This window comes from Miniopterus natalensis, chromosome 9, assembly GCF_054644295.1.
Source record: "Miniopterus natalensis isolate mMinNat1 chromosome 9, mMinNat1.hap1, whole genome shotgun sequence".
Classification (NCBI taxonomy): domain Eukaryota; kingdom Metazoa; phylum Chordata; class Mammalia; order Chiroptera; family Miniopteridae; genus Miniopterus; species Miniopterus natalensis.
In genome coordinates, this window is record NC_142089.1 from 56,483,192 (window position 1) to 56,506,090 (window position 22,899).

Below are 22,899 nucleotides of genomic sequence, written 5' to 3' on the forward strand. Positions count from 1 at the left end.
GAACCTGGAGAGGAGGGCCTCAGAAGCCAGAGACAGGTGTGGTTACTGATGGCTGGCAATACAACTAGCTCATGGACTACGGAGAGAAAAGTAACAACTAGGTCATTAGAAATCTTGGTTTCGGTGGGTGCAAAAGTGAATGGAAGTTAAAGTAAAGGCTATGGGGTAGGTACTCCATAATCCCTTCACCTTTTCCACCCAGAAGTGCAAATTGGTAGTTACAGAACAGTCACAGGGATGTCGATTACAGCATAGGGCATATAGTCAGTGAGACTGTAATAACTATGTATGGTGCCAGGTGGGGACTTGAAATAGCAGGGGAACACTTTGTAAAGTATATGATTGTCCAACACCCATGCTGTACACCTGAAACTAATACAAAACAATACTGAATGTGAACTGTCATTGAAAAAAGGCTGTGGGGTAGATGTGACTTTCAGGTAAAACAGCTGAGAGGAAGAGGAGCTTGGAAGAGAGAAAAATAACCAGAAGTGGTGCCGAGTAATAATAAAGGCCTTTTAAAGTAGGTTTTAATACTAGTTAACATGTAGTGCTTCCTCTGTGTCAGGCGTGATTCTGAACACGTTACATGTATTTTAACTCATTTCAGCCTCAAGGTAGCCCTAAGACTGAGGTACTGTTATCCCCATTCACAGACAAGACAACTGAGACACAGAGAGTTTAGAGCAACCTCCCAAAGTAGATGGCAAAGCTCTTATTCAAACCTAGGCAGCTTGGCCTCAAATTCTCTGTTAATCCCTAACACCATGCTGCCTTTTATTTGTTAGCTGAAAAAATTTGCCCTTCCCCCTTTCTTAAAAAACTACAACAATGCAATGAAAAACTAGAGTTTGAAAGAGATAAGACATAAATTCATCCATAAATAAAACAAATAATTGTAGAAGAACCTACTATGTGCCAGGCACTGTTCTAGGAGCCATGAATGATCAATACAGGACGCGGGGGGAAAGACAAATGTACTCACCTTATGGAGCTTAAATTCCCTGGGAAAAACCAGCAGCAGAAGGAAAATCAATTAGTAAATTATATATGTTAGAAGGTAATAAAGGCAACGGAAAAGAAAAGAAAACATACGAGGATGGTGGGAGGTCCCAGCAGCTGAGATTAGGAGTGGAGTTGCAATTCTCAAATAGGGTGGCCTGAGAAGGCCTCGTCGGGAAGGTGGCTTTGACCAAGGAATTGAAGGAGGTGCAGAAGCAGGCCATGCAGCTGCGGGGAGGCGCCTTCCAGGCAGAGGGAACGGAGGAGACTTTGACATTTAACTTTCTCAACTTTCTAACCCTGTCTCTCCGCAGACCTGATAAGGGTAGAATGTTACAGCGTTGCTAGGCAACACTGCTTATGATGTAAATGACTGCTGATTGGTCAGCTGCATCTGGGCTGGTAGGAAGCCACGCCATAGGATTCCACGATTATGGTGACACTTGTAACTAGGCATGTCCTTTGACACATGGGAGAGGTATCTGTTGGGTTACAGGAGATATGGGCTCCTTTGGAACATAAGGCTTTTAAGCCGGGATAAATCCCGAGTCTGCCTACAGTGGATCTCTTTTCCTTGCACCTGAGATGATTGGGGAGGAGAGGCTCCGGGAGAGCCTAGCTCCTGGGCAGCAGTGTGGACCACTACACAGTTGTGAAGATCCCCCAAAGGGGAAGGCCTGATGCTGCCTTGCTGGCAAGCTGTGACCCCATCCTGTATCTTTCTAAGTGATTCTGGTGCCAAGTGAGGTTTGTGATAATTTTGTAACGCTGAACGTGGACGTGAACCCAGAAAGATCCCTGGTGGTGATGTTACAGGCCTGAAGCAGGGGCATCCCTGGCTTGTTGAAGGAACAGCCTGGAGGCCAGTGTGCTGGAGAGGAGAGGGCGAGTGGAGGGAAGGAGAATGAAGCCCGAGAGGTGCCGGAGGAGGTAGAGCCTTCTGGCCACTACAGTGGTTTTGGCTTTGCTCTGAGTGAGATGGGACATGTTTGGAGGATTTTGAGCAGAGAGTCGTCAGTTTGTGATTAGGTTTGAACAAGACCACTAGCTGCTGAGAGTACAGCGCGGGGGCAAGGACAGAAGCGGGGGATTTTTTAGAAGGCTACTACAATAATCCAGGCAAGCCATGAATTAGATGGCTTAGACCAGGATTAAAGTGGTGGTTCTGGATATATTTTACAGGAAAATCACTAAGATTTGTTTAATTGAATGTGAGGTGTGAGAGAGAGAAATAAAAAAATGACTTGACAGTATTAGGTCTGAGCAACTGGAAAAAGTTTCTGAGCATGTTAAGTTTGAGATGTGTGCAGGATACCCAAGTAGAGATGTTAAGCAGTTGGATACAAGACCCAGGAGAACAGAGAAGGGAAGAATGGTCGTCTCAGGAGGAAGGAGGTGATGGACCCGGGGGAAGGAGTACCCTTGATTTGGCGGAGGGAGCATCTCCCACCAGTATGAGAATGGTGGCTATAGAAGCATTTTATTGGGGCGGAGGGAGGAGAGAGGCACAGAGAGACAGGAGCGTATGCCTCGTGGCTGCTGTGAAGTAGCAAGTGACACGTGCTGAGAGATTGTGAGGGTAAGGAAGGCAGGACATGGTGACAAGGAAGGTAGCGGAGGGAGTAAATGGCAACAATTTGGAATGGCCAGTTTGGGAGCTAGCAGGAAGGCCCCACATCAGCCTGCCTTTGTTACGGTGCCGCAGCACCCAGCCCCGCCGTAAGCATGAGAATCCTTTCTCTGTGCACATATTCCAGGGCAGGAGGAAATGCAGGAAAGAGATGTGCCCGCAATGAGTGCAGGAAGGGATTCAGGCACAACTTCAGCATCTTTTTTTGTACCACGGTCAGGATCACCTTCCCGGGGCACAGCTGCCATCGTGGGTCTCTGCAGCACAGAAGCTCTTTACTCTCTCTCCCCTTAGCACCCACCCAGCACCACCAGCACCACCTCCCACGTCCATTGCCCACTCCTCAGATACATGACCTAATGTGGCCCCTTCACACACAGGCCTATTTCAGCCTTCCAGCCTTTATAAAGAAAATGGATGCCCATTGACTGGGTACAGGAAGCGTAGTCTGAGGTGTCCAGGTTCTGAGAAGAGAGAGACACCCCACAGAAATATTGCATCAGAATAAAAAGCCTACCAGGCTCAGAAAATTTATGGAGTGGGCCATTGTATTCAACAAACATCTCTGAGCACCAGCCAAACGGCAGGCACTGTGTGGGGCTCTAGACACTGAAAGGGAAACAGTACAGCTCCTGCCGTCAGGTTGCTCATAGTCTAAAGAGCATAGAAATACATAAGCAATGTATTTTCTGATTTACAGTTTAGATTATTTAAAAGATTATTCACCAGCCATTAAAAAGGAAAACTTTCAACTAACTATAGTAAACATTAAGGAAACAGGAAGTAAAATATAACATAAATAACTAAAGAAAGTAAAACCACCCAGTATCCATATAACAAATTAATGTTCCCTAGGAAGATTTAAGTTCTTATTTTAGCCCTACTATGATAATCCTCTGAATTTTACTTATTGATTGATAACTTCATAAATAAAGGTTCTCTGTGAAACTCAAATTTCTTTCCCATTTCAAGGGTGATATTACAATGCTTATTATATGTTTTCATGACTTGATTTTCCCTTTGTAAAATGAAAATGCAGTAATTCTCTCATGTTATTTACAAAACAAGTTAACTCAAGGTTCGAAAACAGGACAAACCAAAACCTAAGGTAGGGTGAGAAGAGCCCATATTGGTGATAAAATGGTAAGCCAGTAGCTTTTTGACTGTTTCCTAAATGACTTCTTCCAATGGCAAATAATTGTTGATTATCTGTTTACTCCTGAAAGACTGTGTTCATAAAGGTTTAACACTACGCAGCTTTGAAAATACTGGGGGAAAGGGGAAGCTATTATTTGCCAATAGTGTTGATTCTTTCTTGCCCTGATGTAAAAGAATTAGAATCAATGCTCTTGTCTCACTCATCTGACAAATATTTGTTCATTTCTGAGCAAGTAGCTATTTTCAAGGCTGCCATGGAAGAGCACTGCTTAAATTACATCTGCCCACATAAGAAACAAATATAAACTCCTTGTAAAGTAGGAGAGTGTACATAGTATCCTGTTCCTGTACAGTCATACACCCTTAAGGGCCAATAGTGTAAACACCCAACTCTGCATTATAAACAACACTATTCAAAAACTCAACACACTCAATAAAATAGACCAAATCGTGAAAGGTCAATATGTGGCTTCCTGAAAAAATAAGATTGCTTTAAATCTCTGCTCAGTGACTCCAGGTTATCTTATTATGACCAAATCCAAAACAGCCCACAGGCAGGCCATTACCAAATATAGAGCGAGCAGTTAGAAACCAGAAACAGGAACTGGAAGATACAAGCCCCTGGAAGCCCTAGGGGACTGCTCTGTGACTCTGTGACTGTTTCACAGGAAAGACATTTCCTGCTTTCTGAATTGTATATGTGTGTGTGTTGGGGGAGGGGGGTGTGATTTCAATGGCTTGAAACCACCTACATAATATCCTTGCAGACTTAACCCAATCGCCAGGAGCAAAATGGCCAGCAGGGTCATACTATAAAAGAGTTTGGGACATCTGAGCTTGTTGGTCGGAGTTGATCCCCACTTTGATTTTTGGTACATACTGAAGTTAACTTCTGCTTCTCTGATTTAGAGCCATTAGTGCCAACTCCATGGCCAGTGGCCTTCAGGAGAAAATGCTCACAAACAGCTCACTGGGAAGTATAGTTGGTAAATTATAGAGACTCCAGAGTGATTTCAGAGGAGTTTACTTTGATAATGTGCCCTGAATTCTTGCTTCTATCTCCCTTCATCATCCTCTGTCCCATACTGTCTGGATTTCTAATAGATCTTTCTCTTTTGCCAAATCTGAATTTAGAGATCAAAGCTCAGAAATTCTTACTTAGATTAACCTGTTGTTTAAGGTGAAACTCAGAATACTGATGAAATAGCTGATAGGCATTGGTAAGCTTATAATGAAGACCTCATCTGTTTTATAGTACCTGTGCACCCACATGTCACCCACCATTTTACTTGGGTCTTTGGTGAATTTGAAACAAAAGTCATTTGATGGTGAAAGTAATTTTAAAGAATGGCCTTTCTCACATCTGTAGGGATAGTGGCAGATGTTTTAAATGAAAAACTATTTCAAAATCCCTGTTACATCTAGTACCAAAAATATGCCTTAGTTAGGACTTCCTTGTTATGGTGGTTTATTCAAATGGATACTTTTGATCTTCCCTTGAACTTTACCTCTTGTCATTTATCACTCTGACAATTTAATGTGCAGTGAATTCCTGGCCACAAGAATAATATATGAGTGCCTTTCACCTCACCCTCTTGGGCTTAACACAGAGCATGAATCTAAATGCCTTTCTTAGATCATCTCATGCCACCCAGTGCCAGTCGGTGAAAACGAGGAGCATTTCCTTTTATCTCGCTGGTATGGGTGGTTATGATCGTGTTGCCTGTTGACTGCTTAATAATACATCTTCTCCCTCAACAAAACACTGACAGAGTACTGGGTTTTTTCTATAAGAAGCAAATGAGATTTAGACCAAAAACTGTGTCTAAAGGACTCTATTAAGTAAATTTGCTATGATATGGAGGAGATGATCTTGTATTTCTAATCAGGGCCCTGGACTTTGAGGTCTTCCCCAACCACCTAATCCTTTCAGGCAAACAGATCCACTCTTCCCCTTCTGCCCTCGCTTGGTTCCTCTCCAATTCTGCTTTCTCATTTCACTGAGAACACTGAGAAACCTGGCTCCTCTCAGCCACCACACAAAGGGCCCTGTGGTAAGGATTAGGCTAACATACACAGAACTTCATAGAAAACTTTTTAAATGTCTAGTAAATGACATGTAACACAGTTTGGAAAAAAATGGAAAGATACTTGATATTACAAAGATATCCAATCCCCACAAATTATATTGTGAATTAAAAGTAATATTTATAAAATTCTAATTTGATTTTTTGAGAAACTTGATAAACTTAAATCAAAATTTATATGAAGAGTGCTCATTTATGGTTATGAAGGGGAATAGAATGGTATAAGAGGATGAGGGGAAGGAAGGGAGGGGGGAGGGAAGAAAGAAGGAAAGAGAGAAAGAAGAGGAGAGGGTAGAAGGGAAGGAAGGGGCTTTACAGGAACTGGTATTACACTGTGCACTGAGTGACATAGATAATTCAACCTTCCACCCTTGAGGTCCCCCTCTCTCCACCACACACACGCACACACGCACACACGTCACCCTGACTATATAAACTAATTCAGATTTAGTTTATAGACTCTGAGTCATCTGCTCCATCTAAATCCCATCCCCTTTCTTCAACTGTAAGCTTCTGAATCTCTGCAAATACCTCTTTTGTATTTCATAAGCAGGAAATTGAACTCTAAATTTCCTAAGTGTGGAAAATCATTGGCTGTAAGATGTCTCATCCTTTTGTTTCAAAACCAAAAATCTGTTGGAATTATCTTTAATTGATGTAAATTCTATAAGACCAAGCCTTATCAGTAGGGTTTACTTCTGTATCCCCAGAACCAAGAAAAGTAGTAGGCACATATGAGTGGTCATCAGAACTCGTTCTGTGGGATGGAGTGAATGAGTGAGAAGTGTAGATGAGACATTTTTGCCATGTGCTAATGTACAGTGACCATCTAAGGGCCTTAGAAGGGGGCTAAAACCATTGAACATAGTACAGAGATACTATGTTCATTTTTTTAGTATTTTACACCATAACTTAAGAGGTTGTGAGCAGTAGAAGAGAAAGACCAAAGACCCTTATGTGAGGCCTGGGTGAAGGTATTCTTAGCCTAAAGTTGAGCAGATTGAAGGGAACATGAGAACAGACAGCAGATACCTGAGGGACTGTTATTGGAGATGCCCTTTCAGAGACTGGCCATCCTGGTGGAGAGGAGGCTACAAGGAGAATCCATGTGTCATTAGAACCATTTTCATTTGTTCTTTACATATAATAAATAGTTCTAGGCAGTGGAGTCAGGCTGTGATAAAAATGACAAGACCCTGCCAAAAAAAAAAAACAAAAGACACCCAAAAAACTTTTAAAATACAATGTCAGATAAAAGTGCTTTGAGAAAAATAAAGCAGTGTAAGGAGAGAGAGTGACAGAGACCCTAATTTAAATAGGGTGGTCAAGGAAATTCTCTCTGAAAAGGTGGCATTTGAGCAAAACTAAAGGAACTGAGAGGGGGGGGGTCTGTGGGTACCCGGAGGAATAACGTTCCAGGCAAAGGACATAGAAGAAGCCAATGTGGCAGGTACAGAAGGAGCGTGTGGGAGAGTGGCCCCTTTCGGTGTTTCTTGCTCAGATCCACTCTATAAGGCGTGACATCATCATTGCCCTAAACTGAACATCACCACTAGTGTCTCAGAGCACTTGTGCTTCCACAAATACCAAGTGTCTTAGATTTAAGCTCCCAGCTTTAAATCTGACTTAGAGTTAGGACAAAGGATTTAATCCTACAGTGTTTGGAGCCTGGGACCTGTGAACTGCCAAAGCAATTAGCATTACCTCTTGGTTGACACTTAATTGGCCACAGTGTGGCAGAAAATGTTAAGAGCGTATATCATTGTGGCTACAGGACTTCAAGCTGCCAGGATTTGTGTCTGGTTCACCTTTATTCGCCTGCTTGTCTTAGACCGAACATGCACCCAAGGAATGTGTTGAGTGAATGCATTAATGTGGTTCAGTATCTCTGAGAATTCATTGTCTTAATAAAAATAATTATACTGCCCTGGCTGGGTGGCTCATTTGGTTGGAGCATTGTCCTGTACACCAAAAAGTTTGCAGGTTCAATCCTCGGTCTGGGTGTGTAAGGGAGGCAACCAATAAATGTTTCTCTCCCTTCCTCTCTCTCTAAAATCAATAAAACATACCCTCAGGTGAGGATTAATAATAATAATTATACAAATGCAGTTTAAAACTGCATTATAAACTGGTAGAGGAAAGCTGTGTGTGGAGTAATTCATGAGAGGGTAATAAAAATCATATTTCTCGAAAAAAGTATAAGAAGTAGCCAGTAGCAAAAGGATTTTTCTTTAACATTATCAAAGATTAACCGTGGCCTTCTGCAGATCATCATCCTTAGACTAATTAGCATAAATCCAGTGCCAAAGAAATGAGACAGGGCCTTATGTTTGTGCAGTAAACTTGGGGGAAAAAGCCCTTTGAGCATGTACTGTAATAGTATCAATAAGATAAATCCTGATTTCTATGTGGCTGTGTGCCCTCATATGTTGGAAAGCTATAGCTAGTATTTGTGTAGAAAAAGAAATCATGCTCTTATAAAACAAAGAAACTTAAGAGGCTACAGAAATTGAGGCACCTCATAGACCAAGTCACAGAGTTTTCTCAGTGAGACCCATGGAGTATACAGGGTGGGGACAAAAGTAGGTTTACAGTTGTTCATATTGGCAGATAATACAATAATTAATAAATAATGCAAGAATAAACTGTGTTTCTCGTACTCACAGCTGTAAACCTACTCTTGCCCCACCCTATATTTTACAAAACTGAGATTTTGTTATATTTTGGCCATATGTGGTTGTTTTATAATAAAATTTTGGCTCACTGCCATGGTGAAGAACAGGTTTTCCTTACCCGATGACTGCCCTTCCATACGGGTGTTGTGTGAAGTACATTGCCAGCATCCTAGAGTAAACCACATTATGAGTGATGAAGTTCTATAGCAGTATTAGTATTTGTATTCTGCATTGGACTTTATGAGCTGCCCTGAGAGTCTAAAAACCTCCATGTTGTTTTGTGGGAAAATGGTTCCTTTATTCTAACCAACCAATTTTCAAGTAAACTTTTAAGGACTTGCTTATGTTTATTAACTATTTAATGTACTTTAGTCTTTTAGGGATTTTTAAAAATTCATTTAAATTTAGTGATTCTTGAGTAATGTTGATATTTTTATGACACTGGTTTATTCTAATTCATGAAGGTTATAGTCCTGTGCTAGTTAAATTTCTTTAAAACTATAGCCCAGCCGGGCGTGGTTCAGTGGTTGAGCATCAATTTAGGATCCAGAAGATTGCAGTTTGATTCCTGGTCAGGGCACATGCCCGGGTTGGGGGCTCAATCCCCAGTCGGGGGTGTGCAGGAGGCAGCCGATCAATGATGATTCTGTCATCATTGATGTTTCTATCTCTCTCTCTCCCTCTCCCTTCCTCTCTCTCAAATCAATAAAGATATATTTTATTTATACACACACACACACATACATATAGACATAACAGAATTTCAAAATTGGAACAGAATTTAGAAGGGATTATAAGTTCCCATTTAATGTAAAAAATCTCTTTTATAACATTCTTGACAGATTACTATCTAGCTTATATCTGGGTTTGCATATATCTGGGTTTGCATATATCTGGGTTAGGGAGACATGTTCTGTTTAACTGCAAATAAATTAGTGCTTATTTATCAAGTTTGACTAGGTTCCCAGCACTGTGTTAGGTAATATGGAGAATGTAAAATAATTTAAGATTTCATCTGTGCTCCAAAAGAGCTCAAGAAGTAGTTGGAAGGGCAAAAATGACACATTCATTTATTCATTCATTGAACCAATTTATTCTGTATGCTGTGTTCTAGGCCCTATGCTGAGTTCTGACAACACAAAACTTGCTCTTGACCCCAAAGATGTTTAAACTGTTGCAAAGATAAACATTCATATACATCCTTCTAAAACATAACTGCTACAGTGTGTGTGTGTATTTGTGTGTGTGTTCATATTGTAATGACGAAATATCGCAGTGGCTGTGAAGAAAGAAGAACAATTAAGTCTACCTGGGGAATTCAAGTTTCTCGATATTGTATATAAGGTGGTTTCAATTATATTCCTGGGGGGAAAAAGTGTATGGTGTTTTACAAAGACTAAGACTTCTGAGGCAAAGTAAAGTTTAATAAATATCCACTTGGAAGTTTTTAGCAAATAAAGACGTTCAGCTTCTTTGATGTAATAGCACTTCCTCTTTCTAAGACTAAAGGAATAAAGGCTTTTGAATGTACATAATGACCTTTCATCATGTAGCAAATTCAAGACATTATCTTTCCTAAGAAGAAAACTAGGCTGACTGGCAATGTTAGGGTCAACTATTTTATAAACTCACTTGATGTCTCCCTACTTAGTCCTTCAGAGCTGGTGAGATTCTTTGCATTGATACCTAAAGCTAAGGGTATGTAACCTTAAGTTCAAATATGTTAGCTTATATTTTGGGATGTTGATATTGACTTAAAATGTAGGTGTTAAATACTGGATTCAGAAAATACATAATGCATGATAAGAAGACATTGTAGAAATACTCCCTCCGGGTTACTTTGTGCATAGTTGTATTGATTAGAGACTTAATTTTCTAGTTTTAGAAATTCTGCACTGTCAGCCACAAATCATTTGTCTAACAAACATGTCATCAACTACATCATCATTTTACCTTGTAAGAGACCTCATATGCTCACTGGAAATACAAAACCTGGGTTGACTTTTATAATTTCAGCTAGGTCAAATAAATTTAAAGAGAAAAGCTAAATCTTTCTCCAAAACTTCAAAGAGAAAACATGGACTCTCTCATATGATTTTAGGTATAACATGTGAATTTCTCCTGAGCCTCAGTTTTGTTAAATGAGCAGGATAGGCATTGTTTTCATTTCACAGATTTATTGTGAAAAATATGACAAAGTATTATTTTTAGTCTCTAACTATATAGACTTGAAATGCCTTGTCTTCATTTGGGGCATTTCCAATATAGTCATAAGTGTGGTTAGTTGCATCTCTGGCAAACAGATTGAGAGAAGTCTAAGATCAAGGACCAAATGCCCCAATTCTTAGGAGATTAAAGATGGTGGTGGACTGAGTGGAAGCTACACTGACACTCTCCTGGGACCACACTGGAATTACAACTAAAATATAGAAAAACCATCCTGAATAGTCAATTGCAACTGAAGACTATCTGGAGAGCACACTGATAACCAAGGACCTAAAGTGGAGACCACATAGAGACTGGCAGGAAGGGCGGAGGTGCGAGAGGGCTGGCTGGGCTCCCACAGGCAGCAGCTGAAGATTCAGAGGGAGATCTCAGTTGTGGGGGATTCCCACTGAAGACTCCAGGGCCTAAACCCCAGGCTGGGCTTCCCAGCCAAGAGCACCACAACTGAAAAAGGTGCCCACGTAACATCTGGCTGTGAAAAGTAGCAGGGTTTCTGTCCTCCAGGAAAAGATGGCTGGAAATGCAGGCACCCTGTTAAAGAGCCAACGTACAAAGTTTCATGTGTAGCCAGCCACTCACCTTGGGCTCCAGCAGAGGGCAGACAGACTGGACTGGAGCTGTGTGAGGAGAATCTAGAGTTATGGGCTCTGGAGGTAGAGCTCAGAAGGCACCTGTCTGGATTCCTGTGCTGGGTCATTCCCTCATACCGCAGAGGATATCTTTCTCAGGCAGACATTTATCTTCCAAGCAGCTTTTGCCTGGGGAGAAGCAATTGCCTCACCCTGCTGGAAAACCTGCTCACCCTACCTTGTGGGATTTCCACAGACTGAGGCTCCTTAAGAGAATCAGATTAATCAGCCTGCAGGCAAAGGTGGACCTCAGAGTGCTTTCAGTCTTTGCCTGCTCTGCTTCTGGACCTGGGCCTTGGAAAAGTAGACTTTGGTGTTCATCAGGTCCTGTCCAAACACACCCAACTCCAGCAGAGGGACCTCAAGCCAAGGGTTGTTGATAGCTCCAAACAGGGTACTCAGGGCCAGTCAGAAACTGCATCTGACATTGGCCTGCACCAGAGACCCTCCAAAAAAACTGAGAGTCCTAGCAGATCTACCCAATACATGGAAACAAACTCAAACAGGCAGTCAGAATGGGGAGACAAAAAAAACAAGCCCCAAATGAAAAAACGTGAAGTCTCTAGAAAAAAAGCTAAATGAAATGGAGATAAGCAATCTATCAGATATAGAATTCAGAATACCGATTGTAAGGATGCTCAACAGCATGCAAAAAGATACGGAAACTTTGAAAAATGACCAGTCAGAAATGAAGAATGATATCGCAGAAATAAAGAATACATTGGAAGGAATAAACAGCAGATTAGAGGAAGCTGAGGATCGGATCAGGGAATTAGAAGACGGGGTAGAAAAATCAATCAGAGATACAAAAAGGAAAAACAATTAAAAAACAGGATAGTTTAAGGGAGCTTTGGGACATGAGACATAACAATATTCGTATCATATGAGTGCCAGAAGAGGTCAAAAGTAAGCAAGGGTTAGAGAACCTGTTTGAAGAAATGATGGCAGAAAACTTCCCTAACCTGGTGCAGGAAAAACTCACACAAATTCATGAGGCACAGAGAGTCCCAAGCAAGAAGAATCCAAAGAGGCCCACGCCCAGACACATCATAATTAAAATGCTAGGAATTCAAGACAAAGAGAATCTTAAAGGCAGCTAGAGAAAAGCAATATGTTACCTACAAAGGAGCTCCCATAAGGCTGTCAGTTGATTTCTCATCAGAAACTCTACAGGCCAGAAGGGAATGGCATGAAGAATTCAAGGTAATGCAGAACAGGGATCTGAAACCAAGACTTCTCTATCCATCAAGACTATCATTCAAAATAGATGGTGAAATAAAGAGCTTCCCAGACAAAAAAGGCTAAAGGAGTTTATCACCACCAAACCAGCATTGCAGGAAATGTTAAAGGGACTACTGTAATTAGAAGTAGAAATAGAGAGAGAGAAACATAGGCATAAAGAATTAAAATGGTAATAAGTATCAATGATAACCTTAGATGTAAATGGATTAAATGCTCCAATAAATGGACATAGGATGGCTGAATGGATAAGAAAACATGACCCATATATATGCTGTCTATAAGAAACCTACCTCAGAACAAAAGACTCACACAGGATGAGAGTGAAGGGGTGGGAAAAAATTTTCCATGGAAATGGAAAAAAAAACTGGGTTAGCAATACTCATATTGGATAAAATAGACTTCAAAAAGAAGACCATATGAGAGACAAAGGTCACTACATAATACTAAAGGGATTGATCCAACAAGCATCTTCTTGGACCACAGTGGCATAAAATTAGAAATCAACTACAATAAAAACACTAAAAAACAAACACATGGAGGCTAAGGAGCATGTTTTTAAACAATGAATGGATTACCAAAGAGATCAAGAAAGAAATAAAAAACTTCCTGGAAACATGAACACACAACTCCTCCACATCTATGGGACACAATGAAAGTAGTCCTTAGAGGGAAGTTCATAGCACTACAGGCCTACCTTAAAAAACAAGAAAAACTTCTAATAGAATCTCTAACCCTACAACTTAAAGACTTAGAAAGAGAACAAGAAAAGCCCAGAGTAAGTAGAAGGAAATAATAAAGATCAGAGCAGAAATAAATAACATGGAGACTTAAAAAGCAATACAAAAGATCAGTGAAAACAAGAGCTGGTTCTTTGAAAAGATAAACCAGATTGATGGACCTTCAGCCACTGAACTCCAAACCTTAGCCCCTTATGAGCACCTTTGACGTACCGTCTCTACCAGCCCTCTTTCTCCTCGAAAGGAGGAGCGAAGAAGCGTGCTCAGTTCTAAGCAGAGATCATCTGCATGAGTCAGAAAAAAGGGAAAATCCATACCAAAATTCACTTTATATGGCAAAAGACCTATTTGCCTGGAATGTGTGGAGCCTTTCTTACCCAAATTAATGGTATTTCTGGAGTCCAGATTGTTCAACGTCCCCAAAGTATGTGAGTGAAAAGCTAAATTGCCCTACCATCCAACACATCTAAATGAGTAAGAATCACCATGACACTTCTCTTGCAAACCACCTATGATGTCACAGCAAGGCACAGCTCATTGTCTCTCATAAATGATGCCATCTGTTCCTTCACATGAATTGGACCACAGCCTGACAGTTGACATCATTCATTGCTGAGCACTACAGCAAATTTTTCTTTATTATGGTAAATTTCTAAAATAAATGATCATTTTTTAAAATATACATTTAGTTCCAGTTGTTTTTTGTTTATTTATTTGGATTCTTCTGGTGGTTAGAATTCTGTAACTTTGTGCTTTTTGACAGCGTGTGTGGATAGTCCAGGGGATACATGTTTCTCTCTGGACTCTCCCAACTTTTATCTTCCCAATCATGGGTCTGTCGGTGAACTGCAGGGTGTCCAGGGATTAGTCAGTTGAGTACAGAACTAAGAGTTCAGTTCCTGGGGATTGATTCAAACAGAGCTTTTCCTTCATTATTTCAAGAGCATAATTTCAAATACTTAAAAAAAATGATACTAGAAAATAAAATCCTATTTCAAAAGTTTCAAACAAATGAAACTAGAAAATAAAATCCTGTTTCAAAAGTTTCAAACAACTGAAACAGATTGTCTCTCTTATGAATCATAAACTGTATGTTCATAATGTTTATAGTAGTTCTTGTACATCCACTGAGTTTTCTCAGATGGTTTTGGCTTTGACATGAGTGCTTTGCACTTGAGTCTTAGATTGCCATGGGTCAGATAATTCACTCATTGACTTGGCTTGTGGAAAAATGCTAAGAAACAAAATGAAAACAGTTTTTGAAGCTCATTCACTACCTCATTTTTGATGATTTTTTTCCCCCTCTAAATGCTTTTGTGTCATGGAGCAGTTTTCCTCAAAAGAAGAAAGTAAATACAACTAAGATGCAGCTGAGATACAGGAAATGAAAGCATCCTTGATGGCTGGAAAGCCTCAGGCTCATCAAGGGTTAAACAAATTAACTTCGTAGTATGTACAGAGATCTGTACTGGTGGAGAATTCAATGTGTCCGTATTTACACTGATAGTAGAATTGCCTTTATGGGAATATAAAAATGTAAGCATGATTCTAATGTAGATTGAATGGTTTTTTTACTTAGGAATAAATGGGTAGTGCCTCCCTAATCTGGCACCCTTTGTGTGTCTTAAGTGAGTCAGCACTTGGCTCTGGCTTTAGGCCTCACTAGGCTGACATCACTTGCCAATTTGGAGGATGTGTGAAATGAATTGTTTCATCTCAGAGGAAAGTAGCTAGAAGGCAAATATTTCCAGATGTTCACTGACATCTGATTTTATAAATGTGTGTACTTGCTATTGTTGTGCTTTGTTTTCCTTTGGGGAGGGGGGCACAGTATTTATTTATTGTATACCTACTTTGTGCCAGGCAACGTCAAGAAGGATGGAGCCTACCTTTAAGAGCTTACTGGTACAATAGGTAAAATGATAATTACACTGTGTTTTCTTAGGTGTTGTGATAGAGGAAGAATCAGGATGTAAAAAACTGGTCCCAGTTCTGTTTAACTATATATTCTTGTTATGTATAGTAATGACTCTGGAAATTATGGTCTTAGTTTTTCAGTGCTTAATTCTTCTACCAGACTAGTGGCATTTTATGTTCCTCAGGCATAGAAATTTCTGACACTGCTTAACAAGACGTGCTTCATGTCTGGTTTTAATCCTGTACAGATGAACCCTATAGCAAGTGTACTGTTGTTATACCTTACCACGGAGAGAATTCATAACTTAAAAAATTCAAGTTTTAATCATCTCATCCTTCTACTCCCTTGGATATTTTTCTAAGGACATCCACCCCATGCCTCAGAGCTGCACGGCTATGATTTTTTGCCCTCTCCTTTCTCTGCTGCTATTGGGGAAATAGGCAACCAATAAAAACAGCAGCCCTTGGATCTATTAATAAACACTTTCAAATTTGGCAATCTGCTTTAGACTGCTTTTTCTCTCTCTTTAGGATCTGGCTCTAAACTTTGTCCATAGACAGTGTGTTACTTCCTGCCCATCATATATGTTTTAAACATCATTAACAAGAAAGAGGCCTCGTGCACAGCAGGCAGGAAATGATGGTGCCACACCCTTGCAGTTATGCTTTTCCATCTCCCTGGGGACAGGGACCTGGTTTGTGCTGGAGACGGCGATGCAGTGTCCGTTGATGTGTTTTCATGCTCCAGTGGTGATTGCCCTTGAGTATCCACGGACTGAATTTGGAGAATAGCAAGACTCAGGAATAAGACATTTGCTGAAAATGAAAGCATGTAGATGTTCACTCCTCTGGAACCATCTTCTCTGCCTTTTCAATTCCTTTTCTTTCCCACCAAGATTTTTTTGGACTTAAAATATTTTCAGGGCCTGGTTGGCCTTGAAACAAAATTTGCCTTTTCAGAGTTGACTCTATACTGATAGAGGTGAATCTCGTGTTTCTTGAGGATAGATGCTTTATCTTCCGGCACCTAGTTTCTGCCAGAGCAAGATTAAGATTTTATGTTAACTGATAACTTAGGAAGATTCTCTTCCCTTATATCTCCACCCCTTTTCCTAGAAGAAATGGGTCTACCTTAGAAAGGAAGACCAACAGTCCATCTTTTTTATCTTTTTCCTTGCTCTTCCCAAATATAGCTCTTTGTTGCTCTCTCTGGAACCCACAAGGTTCTGACCTTACACTTCCCCAGTGACCTGTCCAAGTAGCTTTGAGGCCCCAGTGAAGTTGCTCCTAATCCCTAAAGCCTTCCCTGCTCACTCCAAGCCAGAGCTCTTACTCTGTTTACCACACTGTTCACTTGATGTGTCTGTTGATAGCCTTGTTAGCACTCCTGTTTGACTTTTTATATGGCTATTTATGTTTCTCCAGAAAGATAATATGTGCTTTCAGAATAGCAAACATTGGTTATGCTTCCTTGATTTTCCTGTAATGCTTAGCATACAGTAGATATTCAATAAGTTTTAGTTGATAAAGGGTAGTCTGTCCTTAGTATGGATGAACAAATCCTGGGGCGTAGGTCTTTGCAATCTGTTTTGCTAGGTCATTCTGAGGTCAGCAGAGATGACTTGTTTTGTTACCAGATTGGGGGCAAATCTGGATGATCAGCTTCAGGGCAGAACCCTCAGGAACCATCTGAATTTGAGTCTATGGAGTGGAGACAGGGTAAAGGATAACATTCTCTTTATATTGACTGACAGGCCTTTCTGTGGCTCCAGTCTACCTGTTTTTATCAAACTTGCCCTAACAAATGAAAGCACTGTCTAAAGAACAGTCCGCAATCTAAAAAATATCCCTGGATCACGAGTTAACATAGTGGAATGACTTTTTTTTTATCATACTCAGCAAATTGTCTCACTTCTTTCAGTGATAATAGAGTCATAATTATGATGTAAAGTCTACACTGGGGAAATTGTTGGGTTATCGTTCATAGAAAAAGAGTAATGGGCTTCATTGTTGAGGTGGTAGGACAATCAGTACCGTCATATGCTGTTAGTGGGAGATGCGTAAAGACACTCAGCCTGTTTTGGAGGAGGCGCGGATTTGGCATTATAGATTCACCTTGTTTGGCAGTACCCAAGGAATGCTGATTTTTCATGTTAGTCCAGAGACCTATTTTTATGTTAAGACGCCCACACCCACACTTTCTGTTCTGGAAAAGATAGTGAAACAAGTGTTACACTTCAAAATACTCCCTCTGTTCAATGAATATAGCCATGATAGATAAAGTAGAGAGAGAGATAACAAAAGTACATGCGTGGCCTCAAAAACAAGATACACGTTTCTGTCCAGTAAGAATGAAATACTGAGTGGGGCTTAGCAACTGCTGGGCTCTCATCCAAAAGGGCAGTAGCAGCCAGGAGCTTAGCTCCTGCCAGTAAAGGGAACTAAAAATGCCCCGGGCGAGATAAGAGACTGGAGCCTGTTCACTGAAGCCAAAGGCCCCCATTTCCAAAAGGAAGCTGAAAAGAATGGCGATTGACTGGATGCTGGATCTGGTGCCTTAGAGGAAACTGTGCATCTGGGATGCCTCCCAGCCAGGAACTGAGTCAGCCTGCCACTGCCTCCCTGAGTGGGTTCGTGAGATCCTGACATTATAGTGGAGCATCAGAATACCACGATAAGACCTAAGGGTGGATTCGGGGGCGGGGGGTTGGGTGCAGGAAACCACAAAAGAGCGTATGAGAGGTGGTGGAAAATAATTTCCTTCTCAGAACAGGCCTCACACCCAGAGCACATGAAGAAAACTATGCTCAGAAAGGCTCTCAACAAAATTAGCAGTTGAAACATTGATTCACTTAAAATGAAACTAAGTTTTGAAACAAACAATGAAGTTAAAATTGATATATTTTTAATGGCCAAAGAATGAAGACATACATTAAAAAGTAGATAGAGCCCGGCTGGACGTGGCTCAGCAGTTGAGCATCGACCTAGGATCCAGGAGATCGTGGTTCAATTCCTGGTCAGGGCACATGCCTGGGCTGTGGGCTCCATCCCCAGTAAGGGGCATCCAGGAGGCAGCTGATCAATGACTCTCTCATCATTGATGTTTCTCTCTCTCTCCCTCTCCTCTCCTCTCTCTGAAGTCAAAGATATATTTAAAAAAAAAAAAAAAAAAGAAATTGTAGATAACCTGTTGTAGAAGTACAGCCTGCATTATAGAAATAGAGTTGACACCTTCCTAACCAGCAGAGGTGGGATGGGAAATTCTATATGGAAAGTGTTATCAATGCAACAGACAACAGGAAAAAGGAAGGAAAGGTATTTAGAAAAATTTTTTAAATTAGTAAATATTAGTAAATATAAATGGGCAAAATAATGGATTAAGTTCACTTGTGAAAAGAAAGAAGTGATTAGTTTGAATTTTTAAAAATTGAAATAGCTAAAAAATTAAAGAATAGTATGAACAAATGAACAAAATAGCTGGAGGATCACTATTAGTATTAGACAGCATTTAGCCCTCCATCGTCAAGAATGCACTCTTCAGCAAGACAAGATATATATTTGAATTTTAAAACATGCCCAAATTCTTGTAACCACCACCCACAAAAGTGATACAAAAGAATCTCAACACCACAAGGAATCCCCTGGTACTGAACCTGTGCAGTGAACCTCTGGCAACTGCTGATCTGTTCTCTGTTCTACTTTGTAGGATACCATGTAAAACCAGACAGCATGTGATTTTTTTTGAGACCAGCACTGGTTTCAGTAGAAAAATTGCCTAAGTGCACATCATCATGGGATGTGATTAATAAGTTGCAGCGAGTCCACACTGTGATTCTGCTGTCCTTAGAATGAAATAGATCCCTGTATGCCAATGTGTTAAGGTCTCCAAGACACGCTGTGAGAATGAAGAGCTCTGGGTGCAGGAACAATACATATAGCGAGGTCTCATGTGTTTCTAGTCATATATATGTAAATGCACAGGTATAGCTCTGGAAGAGCATACAGTAGACTCATCAGGGCTTTCTAAGAGTCAGCATGGGGGGAGGGAAAGGTGAAAGGAGGACTCTACCTTTTGGTTAAAAAGTGTCTTTTTAAGAAAAACAGATTTATGTTAGGAAAAAAAATATTTAGGCACAATTTAACAATAAATATCCAAAATCTATGTCAGGAAAGTTATAAAACACTCCTGAAAATACAAAATTAGATGTGAACAAGTAGAAACACAGCATGGAGAGGAATCAACACCCTAAAGATGTTAGTTCTTCATAAATTAATTTATAGATGTAGTGTAATCCCAATAAAAGTACCACCAATGCGTGTTTTTTTTCTGGGTCTAGGTAAGTTGATTATAAAGTTCATTGTGATAGACAAGCCCATGTTTGAGCACTTATCACACTAATTACAGAGGTTGTCTTCCTCATGTGCTTGACCTTGAAGAGCTTGTCTTTCTTGGTATTGCTAACGTAACAGCTGATCTATGGTAGAGCCTCCAAAATGGTTGACTTTTCCTGAGGGCGCACTCAGGACGACTCAGTACTTACCTTCTACATGGTCCTACTCCACTCCCGTTCATGCCATTTGTGTCTCTGGCAGGTAAGCTGGCCCTTATGTTGCTCTGTGTTTGTTATTTCAAGAAGTTGTGCTGAAGCTAAGTGGTTTTGTTTTTTTGTTTTGTTTTGTTTTGTTTTAAGCTCATTTACGCAAATATGATACTTTTTCAACTTGGTACCCTGGTCCTGTTTTTCATTGCACTGCTTGTCTGGAAACTGGCTAAATTAAGTGGATCTTATTTTTTTACATTGTAATGGTGTTACCATTCTAACAAAGGACTGAGAATCAAATAATAGTCATCAAATATATATCATACAATCAAAGATCATGAACATTAATGATTTAAAATGGTGAAAATTCTATTAAAAGGCCCTAATAGTGTATTGTCTATGCAGGATAATTCAGTATGACATAAAGTTTGAACATACGCCACTTAAAAATGCATCTCTTTGCTTGTATAAATTTTATAATTACAATTTAAAATATTTGCTTTATTTTCCTAGATCTGAGCAGCATTTCAGGGCAAGCTTTAAGGAAGCTTGAGTTTTCACACCATTTTTCTTGAAAACATCTCCCTGTAGAAAACAAAAGCAAGAAATTCAATTTTTTCACTGACCTTAGAATTAAGGAAGCTGAGTTCCTCTCCCCAGCATGCCCAAAACAGTTGTATTATCTCCAAATAATTTGCAAAATGAGAAATTTATAAATCCTAATTTTATTAAGCCCATTTCTCTTATCCCTGAGAGCAAAGATCACATGAAGCCAAGGCAATATTCCCAAAGTAACTTAGATATTTTCCTTAGCATAGATGATTAATTCAAGAATATTCTCATATCCACTTTTAGGATAATAACTTTCTCACCTTCCTATATTTTGGGTCAGATTCTATTGTTCAGCTTGCTTTTTTAATGTTTTTCTCTTCCCCTCCCCAATTTCTTCTCCCCCTTCTCTCCCTCCCACTACACAGACCCTCTGTGTAGCTCCAGTATCAAGCATTTTTCCCCCCCTCAGGGTTGCCCCTAGAAGAAAACGGTGGGATTCCTCCGCATTGTGATGTGTGTGTGTGAGCTGGTGATGGTCTGAGCCTCAGTGTTCTATAGAATGGGGTGGGTGGGGGGTTTCTCCCTGCTCCTTCCCCAAGCATTCTTTTGGTCCTGCACCAGCAGTCTGCAACCTTACAATTATTCCTTCAAAATTTTTTTGCAGCCTTAAGTTACTGGATAAAGGTAAAAAGAAATTAGTTACAGTAAGTTCTCATTTAATGTGGTTCCATGGGTTCTGTGACTTTAAATGAAATGACGTATAATGAAACCAATTTTACCATAGGCTAATTGATACAAACAAGGGTTAAGTGCCTATAGGGTCTTATCAAGGTTATAATGAAATGACATTGAACAAAACAGGACTTTGAGATTTGATCAAAGATGGCAGAGTAGGTGGAACTGCATTCACTTCCTTCCTTTACCACATCAAAATTACAACTAAATTATAGGACTGTCAATCTGGATAACCATCTGAAGAGTAGATGAACAGATGTCTTATAACTAGGGATTTACAGAAGAAGCTACATTGAGACTGGTAGGAGGGGCAGAGATGTTAAGTGGGCTGGCCTCACTCCCACATGTGGCGGTGGAAAATTGGACGGATATCTCAGCTGCAGAGGTCACTCTTGAGGACTTAGGTGTCACAACCCCAGGCCAGACACCTATACCGGGCTCCCCAGCCTGGAGCAACAGTGCTGAGAAGAGCCCACATAACATCTGGCTATAAAAATCAGCAGGGATTCTGTCCACACAGATGAGATGGAAGGCTGCTGGAAACCAAGGTGTCCTCTTTTTTTATTTTTAATATGCTTTTTCTCATTGATTTTAGAGAGGGCAGAAAGGGAGAGAGAGTGAAACATCAATGAGAGAGAAGCATCAATTGGCTGCCTTCTGTACACCCTCTACTGAAGATCGAGCCCACAACCTGGGCATGTGCCCTCACCGGGAATCAAACCTACAACCTGTCTGTGCATGAGAAAACACTCTACCAACTGAACCACACTGGCCTGGGCCCCAGGTGTCCTCTTAAAGGGCCCACATACAAAAACTCTCACTCACAGGCACTCACCCTGTGCCCTGGTAAAGGGACTGTGGCTAAGAGTATACCAAAGTCAGAGAGATACCGAGTTGTGTGGCGTCGGGAAGAGGGATGGATGGACAACTGCCAATGTTCCTGTGTAGAGTCCCTCTCCCACACAGCCCAAGGATGCCATGTTCCTTGGGATATGCACTTCCCCCACATGGCATTAGCCTGGGGAGCTCCATAAGCTCCACCCTTATCAACCCTGAGGCCTCGCCCTACCCAACTTGCACACAGCTGTAGGCTCTGCCAGCTTGGGCCTGCATTGCAGTCTTTCCTAAAATATTCTCAAGGAATTCTGGGGATGCCAGAGACACATAGGGAGAAACTGAGTTGTGTGGCTTTAGGGCGAGGTCATCTTTCTGCACACTCTACAGGTACCGCCTTTCCTGTGTTAAGCCCTCCCTCCTTTAGCTTGTTGAACTCTACCAGCTCCACCCTGACAACTCCCTGAAACCAGCCCCACTGCAAAGGTCCCCAGGCTCCCGATGGGTAGCAGCTGGCCTCAGTGTAACCAAGACTTTTGCTGAAGCCTCAGACCCAGCACTGGTGCTGAGTTTGAATCTGTATTAATCTGGTAAATGCCACTTGCCTTTACCTGATGACTCCCAGGGGACCTTCCTCACAGAACTTACATTACTATCCAAGGCTCTTTCAGTGACTGAGCCTCACAGGTAGCCAGCAGGTGGAGGCAGATCTGAGAATGCCTTGGGCTTTTTACTGAGCTTCTCTGGGTCCGGTACTGGTGACAGCCAGCCTCAGTATGCAGCTTGGCCCCTCCCACATGCACCCAGGCCAGACACAGGGAACTACCAAGGGTGGATCACTTTGTAACTCTTAACAAGTAGCCCTGGGCCAGTCACAGGCAGCGCCTGACGTTGACCTGCACTACATTCCCTCCCAAGAGGCCCCCTGAGACAA

At 41.0% G+C, this 22,899-nt stretch overlaps 1 protein-coding gene across 1 annotated transcript in view; it reads left to right on the top strand.

The window, feature by feature from the left end:
• LRRC8C (leucine rich repeat containing 8 VRAC subunit C) overlaps positions 1 to 22,899 on the top strand; it is a 77,034-nt gene that overhangs the window by 38,767 nt on the left and 15,368 nt on the right. The window lies entirely within an intron of this gene.